Source organism: Otolemur garnettii, unplaced genomic scaffold (assembly GCF_000181295.1).
Source record: "Otolemur garnettii isolate 467f Iridium unplaced genomic scaffold, OtoGar3 scaffold00033, whole genome shotgun sequence".
NCBI lineage: Eukaryota > Metazoa > Chordata > Mammalia > Primates > Galagidae > Otolemur > Otolemur garnettii.
In genome coordinates, this window is record NW_003852428.1 from 14,539,811 (window position 1) to 14,556,681 (window position 16,871).

Sequence of the window (16,871 nt, forward strand, 5' to 3'; positions counted from 1 at the left end):
CAGACATGGGGGCTTTCTACACACGGCTCTGTGTAATCCCTACCACACCTAAAAGTAGGGAATATGCTGAGATGGGTTAGGAAATTGTATTCAGCATTCTTTTGAAAACACTGAAGGAGACAGCAGATTTCAGTTGTGTCTGAGATGCATTTTACATGCACACTCTTCGGGAGAAGCAAACAAAAAGAGCCCCCCCACCCACGCCCCTTGTGTTACCCAAAGGGGACATCGTTACTTCCAACTGGGCCTCTCAGAGTTAGAGATTATTTTAAGGTTTGACATTCTCCTATTCAAAACTAAATGAACTGTTAGAAAAATATGCTATCTGGAATCTATGCTTCTGAATATATTTTTGTAATTAATTACAAATAGTCAACTATTTATGAGATGTTAAAGATCACATGTGAACTAACACCTGGCAACAGTAAATAAGGGGGAAGAAACAGACATCTCCCAAAGAGTCCACTCACACGCGTGCCCCTCTACGGTGAAGAATGGTTGCCTCTGAGAAATAAGAACATTCACCGGGAGAACAACCATCATGGGGGAAGCTGCGGAGTTAGCCTGGAGCCCCCGGTAAAAATCGAAAATTTATGAAATTCATGAACTTGTAAAATTCAACAATATTCCCTTTTCTTAACAAGCAGTAAAATGATAGCCACATGCAGACAAGTGATTATAGATACGAAAAGAAAAGAAACCCAACCAAGTCTGGGCTGATCACTGTGAGGCTCAGACCTGTCAGAAGAGGCGAGCTCTGGAGAAAGCAGCCAATGATGGTTGTAGCCAACACTGTCGTTTATGTCTCTGGGGATCATTATCAAATATTTTGAGCACCTGCTTTGTACAAGGCAGAGGTACCTCAGAGGTAACAAAATAAAATAACCAGGCAAGGTGGCTCACACCTGTAATCTTAGCATTCTGGGAGGCGTAAGTGGGAAAATCCCTTGAACTCAGAGGTTCGAAACCAGTCTGAGCAACAGTGAGACCCAGTCTTTACTAAAAAGATAGAAAACTTAGCCAGGCACTTATAGTCCCAGCTACTTAAGAGGCTAAGGCAGGATCACTTCAACCCAGGACTTGAGGATTCTGTGAGCTAGCCTGACACCATGGCACTCTAGCCAGGGGCAACAAAGTTAGACTTTGCCTCAAGAAAAAATACAGAAATAAATAGCATATCATAACATAATAAATCTTCCCCTCATTTTGTGGTAGTTCGGCCAGGTCCAGGGTCTGTGGGGAGCACAGGAGGCCCTAGCCCAGCCGTCAGCCATCTTCACATCACTTTGCTGACACCCACACTTGCTTGGGTATTTGCAGCCCCACGCCATGCCTCGGACGTTCCTACAGATCTGCTCAGTCATGCTCTGTACTGCCCTCCTGCCCTGTCAAGGGGGCATTCCTGTGTACCCACCCTCCACACCTGGCAGAGCCCAGTCTGTAGGGAGGGAGAGAGGGAGGACAGGTGGAGGGAGGACAGGCCTGAGCTGGCCTGCCTGGGCCTTAAGGCCTGCCTCTAGCTTGGGTGAATTCCCCAGCCCCCCAGCTTTCATTTTCCCCAGGTAGAGCCAGGGACTGGCTCAAGGGCTGGACGCCTCCTCCAACATTCACCCGTGAGCATAAAGGGGAGCCAGGGTCAGAGACCCCACCTGGTATGGATTCCACACCAAGGTCCTCAGTGCAGCCTGGGAAGGTAGGCTTTCTGGGGTTGCATTTTAGGTACAAAATTGACAGAAGAGAGGTTCATATTAAGGATGATGGAAACTAGCAAAGAAACTGAAAACTGCTTCTGGCTCTTGAGAGGCAGCCTAGAGATTTAGGTAAGAACCTGAAACATTGGCTCCCAATTCTGCTTCAGCCATTTTTTGGCTATTAAGATGTGAGGCAAGTTACTTCACCTCTGGAGACTGCAGCAAAACTGTGAGCACAACTCAGGCCAGAGCAGCCCAGCCTCAGGCCACAGAGGAGAGGCCGGGGCTCCAGCCCTCAGCTCTGACTCTGTGTGGTGACTCAGGTCACCATCCCCATTGGCCTAAGCAGTAGCTGCAGAGGCCAGACAAAAACCAAGACTTGGACAAAGACTCATGTATTGAGGCTAGTCTGAGTTTCCACTGGTGAGAAGGCAAAGGGCTTTCAGGAGATCTTACAGGAGCTCCAGGGCTCTGACAGCCACAGTCCATTCACAAATCCTCCACAGCTGCCAGGAAACAGGCAGCCTTGGCTCCCCTCTTCCTCAGTCCTGCCAGCCTCCCAGGCAGGGCATCTATTCTCCTCAGGGTTTCCCAACTGCTAACTTGAAAGGAAAGGAGTGTAGATAAGAGAATGGAAAGGATATGATGGGAGCTGACCCTGCTGCTCAGTCCTCTAGGGCAGGCGTCCTCAAACAACGGCCCACGGGCCACATGCAGCCTGCCTAGGACATATAACCAACCTGCTGGGTGTTTTTGCCACCGCTGCCTGTCCTGCTTAGTAGCCAACTAGTCCCGGGGCCCGCAGTCTGGCCCTCCAACGGTCTGAGGGACAGTGAACTGACCCCCTGTTTAAAAGTTTGAGGACCCCTGCTAGAGAGAACCATCGCTCAGTCTCCCCCTGCACGGAAGGCTCTAGCAGCTGTCTGCCTAGGCCAGTGGAGGCCAGCTCCGGTCAGATGACTGAGGCGGGAGGGGAAGATCTGTGGGGAGGAACAGAAATCGTGTGGCAGGAGGACAGAGGATGCTTTGAGCACCCACTTGCCAGACCAACAGGATGTGCGTGCACAAACACACACACAGGTACACACACATACACGCACACGGGCACAGGCGGGCACACAGGGACGCACACACGCACACAGGGATACACAGACGCACACAGGGACGCACACACACACACAGGGACGCACACACGCACACAGGCTCCCACACACTTAAATGCCCGCACAGGCAGGATGGTAACTGCCAGCTGCGTGAAGGCAGAGGCAGCTGCGGTGGGAATGCCCAGCTTCCTCACCTGCTGCTGAAGTCCCAGCCAGTTCCTGGGTGGCAGCTTTCTGTCCAACAGTTGTTACCTATCTTGTAAGGTTGTCCTGTTGTCCTGTCACCAAGGAAGACAGCTGTGGGCACTGCAGGGCTGTGAGTGTTTAGCAATCAGCTCTCTGGAGGGCGGGAGTAGGGGAGAGCCCTGATGTGCAGCATTCGCCAGTTTCTGGGTCACAAACACTCCCTGTGGATGACATGGCTGAGAGCAGGGTCAGGAAGAGACACTAACTTCACCTCTTGGAAACATTATCAGCTGGCTCAGGTACCAAGGGATCACAAGCCAGGTGAGTCAGAGAAATGGTTTTTCGAATCCAAAGACCAACAGCAACAAGAGGCAGAACTGACTGACACCCTTTCCCATCAACCAGCTGAACGTTATTTGTTCAGTCCACAATATTTACTCCAGTAAACTGAAATAATGGAGAAATCTTAGGAGAGAAATATTCCCTTTTGACTTACAGTGCAGTGTGTAATTAAGAAATGTAGGTTTTTTCTGTCTAAAAATTGGCAAAGTGATAAATATCCCTGGCTAAGCTCCGGGAGATAAATCCTCTGGGGAAAACTTTGGTTACTTTGCTTAATTTTGTTTATACCTTTGAACAGCATAATCTCACATTGAATAAGGAAAAAAGGTGAATTTACTGGAAGTGCATTCCAATCTAAGGGAGGCCAGTGTGGAAGAATTCACAGCCTCCTAAGCGTGGGATGGTTTTGCAAGATGAACAGTCATCTGAACCCTCAGAAATGACCAACTGGGGTGGGCAGAAGAAAACTCCCCCTTCCTGAGACATCACTACTTCCTTCTGCAAGTGATGTCCTTGTACCATCGCTCTGCAAAGTCCTCATCAAACAACTCGTTTTCCTTCCTGTGCTTCTGCCCGGTTGTTTGTGGCTCACACTTTATTAGGTTTTCCGGATGTAAAGCTGAGACGGCTCCCAGTGCAAACAGAGAGAACTCCTATTATGGTCCATTTGAAAAACTGCCCACTGGAATAGGGAAAGAGAAAACACGTTCTGTTTATTCAAAATCAATGGAGCCTCAAACAATAACTTAAGATTGTAACATTCTTGAGGGAGGTAAAATCCTCAATTTCAATATAAACTACACAATTAGTTATCTCTATACTATTAAGAAAGTGTCCCGGCCGAATGAGCTAAACAGACTCTAGATAGCCAAGATCCTTTACAGAACAGCGATCAGAACAAAGGCAAAGCAAAGATAAAAACGGGACATCTCACCCTGACACTAATCCCCAAACAAAAAAGCTACAAACCTATTCCAAGTGTGGGTTTAACATCTCATTCTTCAGGAATTTCTTAACGAAGCTATGGGACTTTCAGAGCCTGGATTTATGAGGCTTTGGTTTCATTCCAACTTCAGATAAACATTAAACTCCAGCTTATAAGAGGAAAAGAATTGATGACTTTGTGCAGAGAACGTTAAGTAAATGCTCACAAGTATCCAAACTCATGTCCGCAAAACATGCAAATGAGTAGGAAAGGTTCAGGACAGGGTCTACACAGACCCAGGCACGCCCCAAACAAGGCCAACCCCAAGGTGGCTCCTGTGTGAGGAAACCAGGAGCCACAAGGGTGAGCTTCCAGCCGTGTGCTCGTGGCAGGTGGGTGCAGAAGTCAGAATCCAGCCGGAGGCTCTTCTGCCTTTTACCAGGAAAATAACATGCTGGTCCCAGGAAGATGAGCATCTGTGAGGCGGGATGAGAGGCGCGATGAGAGGCGCCCTCACTTGCCTCCTCCACAGAGGCCAGAGCAGCAGGTAGGTAACCACATGTTGAATGGAGCACGTTAGAGCACATGGAACTCAGCAGGAAAGTGACAGGGACCCTCTGAGACACGGAAGGAGAGGGGAGCAAAGCTGCCGGCCTGGCCAGGATTGGCTCAAAGCCAGGAGGGGCTCCCATTGCAGGATGGTGGGGAGCAAGAGATCCCCAGAAGGCCACACCCCCACCTTAGGTGCCCGCAACCCTCACAGGCCCTCAGCCTCGTACAGGGAGCTGCCTGAAGCACACGCAATGGCTTTACTCTGGAGAGGGAATTCATGCTGGGTACACTAACCCCCAAGACCCAAACCGCTATGGCATGAAGACATTTGCGAGTCCAGCCCCTGTCAGATTACAGCCTGCCTTGGAATCCAACAGCTTCAGCATCTACACAGACCTGGAGCTCCCCTCATGCCCACCCAAGGGCTGCAGTGTCACAACGCCAGCTGGGTCCCCAGCACTCCAGCTCATGCAATGTCCTTCCCCCTGGGGAGCAGGTGGTCAAGTGGCTTGGGGAGGCCTCAGGGCTGCTGCTACTTACAGTATTCTACATCCTCCAGGGGCATGGCCACTGCACACCTGTGCACCGTCTGGGGGCCTAAAGACTGGTCCACTCCTCCCACTGCCAGGACTGCTGCTGTCATCCCCACAAACCAGCCAGAGGCCTGAGAACCAGCATACTGCTGCCCACTGCTACTGTCTCCGCTGGAACCAGCACATAACACACACCACCTGAGAAGATGAAAATCAGCCTGCTCAACTGCCAGACAGTGGTACCCACGGGAGCTTCCCAGAGGTGTGATTACCCACCTGCCCAACCAGTCACCACTGCTGCTGGAGGCACCCACAGGAGTGTACCCCCCGGGGGCACAGGGACCAGCCCCACCAGCCCACCCAGCCTAGTGCTGCCACCTTCAGCTCAGGGTCATGAGGGCCAGCTGTAATGATTTCACCATTGCACATTATAGAAATGTTTTGAAAAATCACTCTGTATCCCAAAAATATGTGTTAATTACTACACATCAACTAAAAATAAAAGGAAAAAATCTGAATGAAACTCGAGTTGTTTGGGCTCCAAAATCAATTCTCTTTCCTCCATATCGAAGGCCATGTAGATGCCACATCACCAGAAGCATTCTTCCCACAACATTCCTTTAAAAAGTAACTTCCTCCACATCCATTTAAAAGATACAAACATTCCATTTTGTGTACATTGTAGAAACATGTATGTTAAATGGACTGAGATGAACCTGCTTTTCTAGGTAACAGAGGAAATGGCTACAATAGGAATAGAAAGATACAACCTTGTGTTCACCAGAAGGCTGAGACACGAGGGGCCTGGGACCTTCAAGCCAATCCTTCCTCTGCCATTTTGAAACTGTGAAATCTTTGGCAGATTACTTAACCTCTCTGGATCTCAATTGTCCTCATTTGCAAACTGGAGTGAATACTGGGTGTCATCATATAAGCCCTCGTTGTGGAACGTGTTAGGTTAACTAGGTATTGGCGGGCTCATGATGAAGGCTCAGTCATTTTCAGCTATGATTTCTGTGTACCATTGATCCTAAGATGCATATGTTTTTCACATTTTAATATTTCTTCAGTGCATCTGACAGCCTATGGCATCGGTGTCAAATGTTAATGTCTTATTGTGTCGAATTTTAGTGATGCATCTTACCATCAATAGGGTCTTGACTTGATGAAATATGGTCTTGTAATTATCAGTACTATTATTACCAAAGAGATTGGGCCATAAAATAATAATGAGACTGCTTCCACAAGCTGTGGGAAATAAGCACCTTATTATTTTATAATAGCAGGGCACAGGTTTCCCAACTGGAAGACCCTCCTGGGGCCTCCACACAGTGACTAGGATGCACGTATAGTACCTTCTAGGAGCAGCAGATGAAGATGAGAAGCTCGAGATATGAAAACCCAGCTTTCTATATAGTGGGAAAATTGATTAGGAGGTAACACTTGAAAATGGAAGGGTTTCACAAAAATATACGTTGAGAGCAGTGCTTGTCAACATTTTTTTCATCATCACCATTCTCCCTCACAATGAGCCTTCTTAGACAATTTTGTCCTGCTCACTCCTCAGTGAAATTTTAACGTTGAAGACATATTACATATCAATGTGTATATTGTTTGTATATTTTTGCTTTATGTGAAAAAGATATATAAAAGAGACATAAAAGAGGAATGTTCGTTGCACACACCCTCCCCCTGGAAATCTCATCCCCATGGATGCGATAGCTCCTCTTTGAGAATGTATGCTTTAGAGACATATTTTTAAAAGGACATTTAAAATATTGTATGATTTTAGAAATCTTGATTTTCACTCAATTTTCCCCTGACACATTAACTGTGGCTAGGAAGACATACAAGTAGCACATCTGATAAACATCCACAGACGGGTGCCCACTCTGTGTTTATTACAGGCTAATGTCTGTCTAGCTGTTCTTTAAACCATACTACCCAAGCAACACACCAGGAAGACGAGACACATATGAGCCAAATTTAACTTCTATAATGGAAGAAACTTTGTCTCAAAGTTAAGCAGACTTTTTTTCAACATACCTAAGTGTTAATCTATTTCAATGTTTCATTCAAATAACCATTATTAACATTATTTCTACCATGATTCTCCAGTATTTTTTTTCTTTTCTCACATTTTTATTTTTCTAGTACCTAAAATCAATATCCTGACCAACAATTTCCCCTGCAGATATTCTCTACAGTTAAACCTCAGGGCAGGATTCTCTATATGCCTAATCTCAAGGGCCATGGCCAGGAGGACGTTCTCTAGGACCTCAACCTGCCTACAGGAGCTAGGCCCGAAGTAAGAACTCCTGAAGCAGCACAAACACCCGCTTCCTGTTCCCCACTTCCCATGTCCTGCCTCTGCTTCCTGTTCCCCACTTCCCACTTCCTGCCTCTACTTCCTGGTTCCCAGTTCCAACTTCCTGCCTCTAGCCTCCCACTTTCTGCTTTTGGCTCTGGCTAAGCAACCAAAGGCGCAGAAATGTTGGGCTCCTGGGCAGTGGTGCTTCTGCCTCAGAGTGGATGGGGAAAACCCAGGCAGGGACTCAGTCCAGGGGACAGTCAGAAGTACTCAGGGGCCAGACTCTGAGCATCAGTGCCCACCCTCCTCTCCCCAACAGCTTGATATTCAAAATATTTTTTAAAGAGGCCAGGACCTTCCACTCCAAAATATGAGATAAATAGACTAAAATGTTAAAAAGAAACAAAACAAAAACATGGCTGGGAAGAGTTTTTACCTCAATTTTAGCTCAGTACGAGGAGTCTAAAAGATGCTGGACCATTCACTGAGGCTGTCGGCTACGTCCTGCTAAGCCTTGGCAAAGCAAGCGACCTGCGTGGAGCTTTCTCTGCTCCCGGGGGCTTCTGTCATCCTTGGAAGTGCCGTTCCACAGTGTTTGCTCCTCTGTGTTCCCAAACTGTCTGCCTCCACCTCTCACTGGAGCAGGCAGGGCCAGGGTTGGCCTCAAGGTGTGTCAGGTCTCTGACTTATAACTAGCCTGGCCCAACTTAAGGTCCTCCAGAATGCAAACTGTTGAGGCTGCAGAAAAAAAGTGCACCATCTTTATTCCTAGACAGAAGATACAAGGCCCCATACCCCATCCAAATTTTCCATCTAATTACAATAAATGACAGCTGCTGTTTTCTTGTTGTGTAAGTAGATAAGCTACACAATGAAGGGGGCTGAAAAGGCGGCTGGGGCTTTCCTAAGAAGGAAGGGCAGAGGAGCAGGCGGCAAAGGCTGTCCTGCTCGACTCCACAGTTTCTCCAGGACTCTGCTTGGCTCTCATCAACTCCCATAAAACTGAGTCCATATCAGATATCCAGATTCATGTGTGGCTCAGGGAGAGCACTGGCAAGGAGTGCCTATAATTTTAAGTTGGCTGATTGTATATTTAATACTTTTAAATTCACAATTGGGGTAAATTCAAACTCTACTTTGCAGAATCTCAACTGACAAAATGAAGGGAGATATTCTCCCATATCCTTAGTTTTATGCTTTCCCTGCTGAACTAGTGAGGAGGGCAGCATCTACCAGAAGGTGAGTAGTTGGTCTCAGCACCTGTTGTGGAATAAAGGTTCCGCTGCTGAGCCCTCTCTCTCCTCCTCACAAACTGGTTCCAGGAGTTGAACAAGTTTCCTGTGCCCAGGGACATTCTAACAGTGCGTTGACAGGTGACGCACAAGTAAGCCAATCAGGAAGTTATTGAAGTATGTTCAGGTTGTGTCAGCGGCGATAATTGAAATAAAACAGGACACTGAGGGGGGTGTGTGTGCACATGTGCGTGTGTGTGCACATGTGCGTGTGTCCATGTATGTGACCCTCCTCCCTGTTAGGCTTCTCCAGGGCCAAACCTTCTGGCTTCTGGTTTGGTTTGTTTTGTTTCGTTTTGTTTGGAGACAGAGTCTCTTTCTGTCACCTGGGCTGATAATGTGCAGTGGCATCATCACAGCTCACAGCAGCCTCAAACTCCTGGGCTCAGGTGATCCTCCTGCCTCAGCCTCCCAAGTAGCTAGAACTACAGGCACTTGCCACAACATCCGTCTAGTTTTTCTATTCTTAATGGAGATGGGGTCTCACTGTTGCTCAGTCTGGTCTTAAATTCCTGACTGCAAGTGAACCTCCTGCCGAGGCCTCCCAGAGTGCTGAGATTACAGGCCACCCTATTTGGCCCTTGCTTCAGTTTTGTGTTTCATTAGCTGTAAATATTTTTTGATGCATTCTGACACGAGTGCCCCATAGAAAGGAGAACTTGGACAGGATATGCATAAAAGGAAAATGGTATGAACAGACTTAGGAAGACAGCCACGAACAACCTATGGAGGGGCCTGGAACAGATCTTTCCTCATGACCCTCCCATGGGCTGGTGCCCTTGACCTTGGACTTCCAGCTTCCAGGACCATGAGACAATCAGTGTCTGCTGTTTAAGCCACCCAGTCTGTGATAGTTTGTTACAGCAGTGCTAGAAAACTAGCACAGTCTGCTTCCCAAACACACGGCACCTCTTGTAAGGGGTCAAGCAGATCTGTGTGGTCCTAAAACCAACTCATCGCCAATTTAGAATCTTTCAAAAATAGATCCCAGACACTTCCATCAGCAACGACTCTCATTCGATTAGGTCAGGACTGGGACCCCATATCTGCATTTTTAAAAAGTCCCAAGCTAGAGCAAGGAGTGGTAGGTTGGTTTAGCGCTGCTGGATGGACCACCTTGGGAACATTCCCAGCCGTGTGGCCTCTGCATGGATCCAGGCAGAGGGGAGGCACACGCAGGTGTGTCTCTGTGTGTGTCTATGTGCCCATGTCTGCCATCATTCAAAAGTATCTTCCTGGTAAGATTCCACACGTGTAAATGAGAGAAGCAAGGTAAAGCACACAGGTTCGCTTGATTTGTCTCTACTAAGATTGGCCTTCATTCTAGACCACTGGTTCTCAACCTGTGGGTTCTGACCCACAGGAACTGACTATGTTAAGGGGTGGCGGCATTAGGAAGGTTGAGAACCACTGTTCTAGGCCCAGGCAGCAGCACCAGCAGCCATGTCCTGCCTGCCTCTGCTTCTGCCTCTGCAGCTCCAGCTGAGACCACAAAGCTTCCCTGACTTTGCAGCTACCTGAGCAGGGCCACGGGGCAGCAGGGGCAGTGGGATCTGTGTCAGCACCCAGCCGTCTGCAGCTCCTGCCAGGCTGCTGCAGGCGCCATCAGCTGCCAGAGCACAAGGGTTTCTTTTCAGAGTGAATATAGGATGAGGCTTGAATTTTTATAAAGTCCAGACTTTGGCAGCTGTGATATGGCATCATTCCATTTTCAAAGAAAGAAATCCTCAATCCAAGGTGGGCATTTTCTGCATTCCGTTCTATATCAGATTAGCTTGTTCACAGGAATGAGGTCTTTTCCCACATGAGCTATGCGATTCCATCTGTGCAGGAAGGCAGGTGAGGCTCACCGAGGCATCCGGCCCGTTCCTAGAGCAACGTGCTGACTAGGGGAGGACAGGCAGGCCCTGGGCGTGTTTGCAAGGAAGTATGGACATCTGTGGAACAACAGTGCACTTTCAAAGAGCACTGATTTACTTATTCCCTGTGTAATATTTTCCAATTTCTTTTAACATAGACAAAGCAGACTGAACAAGTTATATTGACCTGAAAGCTCTGTCATTCCCAGTTTATCTCTTTTCTTTTCCTTTATAGTCGTCAATAGCTACATGACTAGTTACCCCAAAACCCAGAAGCTGAAAACAACAAACTTTTTTTTTTTTAATCTCACCCTAGACCCTATGGGTTGGGAATCCAGGCGTGGCTCAGCTGGGTGCCTGAGGCGGAGAGTTTGTCATGAGACTATTGCCAAGCTGTGGGCCAGGGCTCGGTCTCACCTGAAGGCTCGAATCTGGGGGTGGTGGGCGTGGATCTGCTTCCAAGTTCACTCACACAGATGTCGGCAGGGCTTGGTCTCTTGCTACACAACCCCTTCACAGGGCTGCTACACTCTGACAGCTGGGATCCCCCAGGGTGAGCAAACTGGGGGGGGGGGGAATGCCCAAGACGGAACGTCACAGTCTTTAAAAACCTAATCTCAGCTGTGACATCCCATCACTTTTTCCATATTCTATTTATTAGAAGCCTTCACTACATGCAGCCCTACACTCACTCAAGGGAAGGAGATTACACAGGGCATGAAAACATGAGGCAGAGAGGCTGACCAGGGTCATGTCAGCAGTTGCCTGCCAATGTTTCAGCATGGACATTCTACCACGGAGTTTTCTTCACTGTCAGTGTCACACAGAGGAAGGATGGCCCCTTCCGGAAGGATCTACCTAAATTATGTCTGTAGATATGTAAGAAATAAAGAGTTAAAAATAAATCATGAAAAGTCCTAAAGCAATCCATTATGGGAAGTACGGAGTACAAAGTGCTTTGCTTTCACATCTTCACTATACCTCCAACAGAGCTAACCTATAATCAGCATCCTTGACCTGATTCTACACCTGCAAGTCAGTCTGGGCCCAACCCTGGGATTCTACCTTTGTTGGTGCCTGAAGTAGAATAGGGGTTGCAAACCATTCACAAAGGGCCAGACAGGAAATATATTTTACTTTGAGGACCACATGGCCTCTGACACAACTATTCAAACCTGCCATTGTGACACAGAAGCAGCCATAAATACTACAAAATGAATGACCATGGCTGTGTTCCAATAAAACTTTATTTACACAGACAGGCACAAGGTGAGACTTCACTCACAGGCTATAGTTTACCAACCCTGCAGTAAAGAATAGCCTGTATTCTAGTTGAGAATAAAACAAAAATTGTCAATAAAGGTACAGTAGAGCTAGTACATTACTATTTCTGAGAATGCTTCACTATAAATATATGCAAATTATATTAAGTGTCTGTACAACAATCACCATTTATTTAAAAAGCTGTGTGTAGCTGGGCTTGATCACTCACAGCTGTAATGCTAGCACTCTGGGAGGCTGAGGTGGAAGATCACTTGAGGTCTAGAGTTCAAGACCAGACTGAGCAATAGCAAGACCCCCATCTCTACCAAAAATAGAAAAATTAGCCAGGTGTAGTGGGGTATACCTGTATTCCAAGCTACTCAGGATGCCAAGGCAGGAGGATCATTTGAGCCCAAGAGTTTAAGTTTAGGTTGCTGTGAGCTAGGCTGAGGCCGTGGCACTCCAACCCAGTCTCCAAAAAAAAAAAAAAAAAAATTTGTGTAAGACTGTTGAACAAATGGGATGAGGATGGTAGAATCTGGAATCTCATGCCCTCCTAATAATGAACTTTGATGTAATCAGCTGGAAGCCATTGATACCACTCCCTATGGTGGTACCACTAGTTTCTTTTCTTTTTGCAGTTTTTGACCAGGACTAGGTTTGAACCCACCACCTCTGGCATATGGGACCGGCACCCTACTCTTTTGAGCCTCAGGTGCTGCCCATACCGTTTCTTTTCTTTTATTTTCTTTTTTTTTCAGTTTTTGGCCGGGGCTGGATTTGAACCCACCACCTCTAGCATATGGGACCAGCATCCTACTCTGAGCCACAGGCACTGCCCATACCATTAGTTTCTTTATGGTATGACCAAAAATAAAAATCACTGGGCTGCTCACGAAAATCCCATCTTGGAAGACACAGGTAAACAAGCGAACGAAAAAGTTCATTAATAATAAGAACTGAACCTGAAATGAGGAACAGGAAGAGGTTCGGTCAGGAAACTTCTTAAGTCTGAGATCCTAGAAACCAGGGCCAGGTAGTTCACAAGTGTAAAGAACCTTCTCCTTCCTAATCAGCCTTATAGCCAGAGAAGTCTGTTATTTCAGACAAAGGGCTAACGGGTCCCGGGACTTCCATTCCATCCTTTCATTAGCATCTCAGAGATCCCAGACCCTGCTACTCAGCTTGGTGTGTGCCCTGAGTGTGGGTCTTTCGGAGGGCAACAGTGGGCAACAGCAGCCTCAGATGGCTACATCACCACTCACCGCAGCCAAGGAGGACCCAGCAACAGTCATGCCTTTCTTGTGCCTGTCATGGGAATCTGTGAATCAGATGCATTTGTGGTATCCTGGGCCAACAGGGAAGCTGCTTGTAATCCCAGCCCACTAACCCATGCAAACAGTCAGAGTCTCCTCAACTGTGTTTGAAAATTAATTTAAAGAGATTTAACTTTAAAGAGATATTGATGCGATGTTCGTAAATCAATGAGCTAAATATTAGTCCTTATAAGTGTTATAAAATCAGTTAATGATGCTTTCTATGGCAAATATATTTCTTAACCATTAACTCCATTTCCTATAGGTCCTTTTGAAATGCCCCAGCCAACACATCACAACACACAACACTCATTTACTAAACAACCATGTGAAAAAAATAAGGAGATATTAGGAATTCAAACCTGCTGCAAAAACCTGAATCCTAGCAGGCTGCTGTCCCCTGGAAACTCTAGATCAAGGGACGTCAGTGGTTCTCACACCTCAGCAGACATCAGAATCACCAGGAGGTCTAAGGGAGACACAGGTTGCTGGGCCCAGCCCAGAGCTTCTGAGCAGCAGACATGTGGTCGGCTGAGAACTCAGCTTTCTGCACAAGCTTACGGTGATGTAGATGCTAGTGGTCCAAGGACAGACTTGGAGAACCATTGCTCTAGAGAACAGGTCTGTAAACTTTCTGTTAAGGGCCAAATAAATATTTCTACTTTGGAGCCACCATCGGTGGCAACTTCTCAGCTCTCGTGTGATAGTGCAAACGCAGCCAAAGCCCATCCAGCAGCACATGGCGAGGCTGTGCCCCAGTAAGACTTTATTTACTTCGGTTTTTAGCCCGAGTTTACTGACCCCCTGCGAGACAGAATGAGGAACTCTCTTCAGAAGACTGACTCTGCCTCCGGGGCGTGAACAACTGAAAGGCACAAAGTGTCTGCAGCCTCTGCTACCCCAGGCCTCTTCCCGATGGATCTTGCTGGCCTGGAATAGGAAGCAGAAATGCCATGGCACCATCTTTCAAAACATGTCCCAAGGAACTGTCTTGAAACAACAGAGCATGTTAACACTGGAAAGCTTCAGAAACTGGGGTGTTATTCAGCATTTCAGGTTGTTTTAGAGGGACAATGCCAGAAGCTTACCTCTGTCACTTGTCACCATGCACAGTCTTGGCCTCCAACGACTGGTGATAAGCTCTATGAAAGCTGGAGCTTTATTTTCATGTTCTAGAAAAGTGCCTGGCATAGGGAAGTGCTAAAAAAAAATATTTTGTTGAATAAAAGGAAGGCTATGCAATGGAGAAATCCATTTCTAGCCTTGAGATTTCTGGATTTGACCTCAGGGTCTAGTAGTCAACCATGCCCCCGATTGTACAAACAGTCCTCCCAGGAATAGCTCCTAGGGAGGGAGGCTCCAGGTCAGTGCATGTGGACCAGCACTACCCCACTTGATGAGGACAGAGTTCCTTTCAGTCTCTAAGCAACAGTAGCAGCAACAGCTTGCTGCCTGGAACCTCAAGGACCATTCAGCACTCCAGGCACCTACATGGAAATCGGAAAAGTTGGAAACAAACACCAGGGAGCCTGGGATCAAAGCAGAGAGCCTAGGAATGTTAATGGAAATGGAGTGAACAAAGCTTTGACGGGACCAGACAGACTTCTGGTATCAGACAGGCCAGCAAGGTAGTTGGTTGCAGAGGGGAGCTGCGTAAGGGACCAGGGAAGCAGGTTGGGCAGCATAATGGATCCCTTAGAGTGAAGTGACCTAAATGTCCCTTGGCAGATGAATGGATCCAGAAAACACAGTGTATGCACAATGGAATAGCATTCAGCCTTGCAGAAAAGGAAATCCTGTCATCTGCAATAACGTGGACGAACCAGGAAGACATTGAGCAAAGTGAAATAAACCAGACCTGGAAAGACAAACACCGCGTAATTCCACCTAGTGAGCAAACTAAAATAATCAACCTCATAAAAAAGTAAAGTGGTGGTCGCCAGAGGCTGAGGAAGAGGGAGGAGGAAGCTGATGTCCTGCAGAGGGAAAGTTTCAGTTACATGAGACAAGTGTGTTCTGGAGATTTGCGGTGAGGAATTGCGACATTGCCACATGGCACCTGTGGTTAACAATACTGCATGCCCACTGAACCGTCTGTTAAGAGGGTAGATCTCAGGCTAAGTGCTCTCAACACAGTAATAAAGAAAAATCCACAAGAGACACTGCTTTTTGTTGATGTGCTATTTGCAAGTTAGCAAGGAGACAAACCAGAAGCTGAGATCTGAAAATACTCCAACTAGCTAGAAAATTTATATGAGATATAATCAGCAGTGATGAGCTAAATAAAGGACAAAGCCAGTGAGGTCATCTTGCAGCCCAAGTCATTAACCAATAGTCACGGTTTATGAACACTATTCCCTACAAGGGGTAGGTTTAGGGACTGAGGCAATTCTCTTAGACATGTTTTACAACTTGGAGTGACACAAGGTTTGGGGTTAAGAGAGGACATGCCTGTTGGGTAGAGATAGGCTCTGGGACAAAACTCTCTGATAACAGGAATGTCTTTATCTCTTAACATCAAATTTTAGAACCTGGCACAGTGGCTCACGTCCATAAGCCTAGCACTCTGGGAGGCCAAGATGGGAGGGTCTCTTGAGCTCAGGAATTCAAGACCACTCTGGGCAAGAGGGAGACCCTCATCTCTACTAAAATTTGAACAATTAGCCAGGTCTGGGGGGGAGAGGCATGTAGTTCCAGTGACTCAGGAGGCTGAGACAGGAGAATTGCTTGAACCCAGGAGTTTGAGGTTGCTGTGAGCGAGGCTGAGGTCATAGCCATGGCACTCCAGTCTGGACAACAGAAAAGAAATTTTTTTTATTCAGAACAGACTGACAGGGAGGACCAGTAACTTCTGACCTTCGAGACTGATGACAAGGCTTCTTGCGTAGCTCACTGGGTTATAAATGTTCTCTCCACCTCTGCTTTTTCATCACATCCAGGAAGGTCATTTACAGCACAGATAAAGGAAGTTAAGGCCCAAGAACATTGCACGATCTCGGAGTTGGATCTTGAATAGGAAGCCAGGCAAGTGGGAAGGCAGAGCTGAGCGTGTTAGGCTCCCAGAGAAACACAGCCAACGGGGCATGTGTGGGTGCCGAGAAAGAGAGAAACAGGGAGATTGAACTTAAGGAACTGGCTCACGAGATTGTGGAGGCCACAGTCAGTCTATTTCCTCTGAAGGCCTTTGGCTAATTGACTGAGGCCACAGGAGTCAATTCTATGAGTCCTGCCCACAGTCCATAAATATTGCAATAAAAACTCAGACTTCATTTCTCTTTCTGGAAAAGAATGGGAAGAGAAAGGAATAACAACATTATTAAGTGACAAGCTAAATCCAGACTAAACCTGGCCCAGCATATTATTAACACCCCCCAGTACTTGTGCTGAGCAACACAGTATCAAGCTACACCTTCCCTCAGCTTGCATGCAATGCTTCTGTGTGCTTCTCCATCCAAATGCCTGCTGGTTCTGTGTTAAGGCAATGAGTGGTTGGGTTGC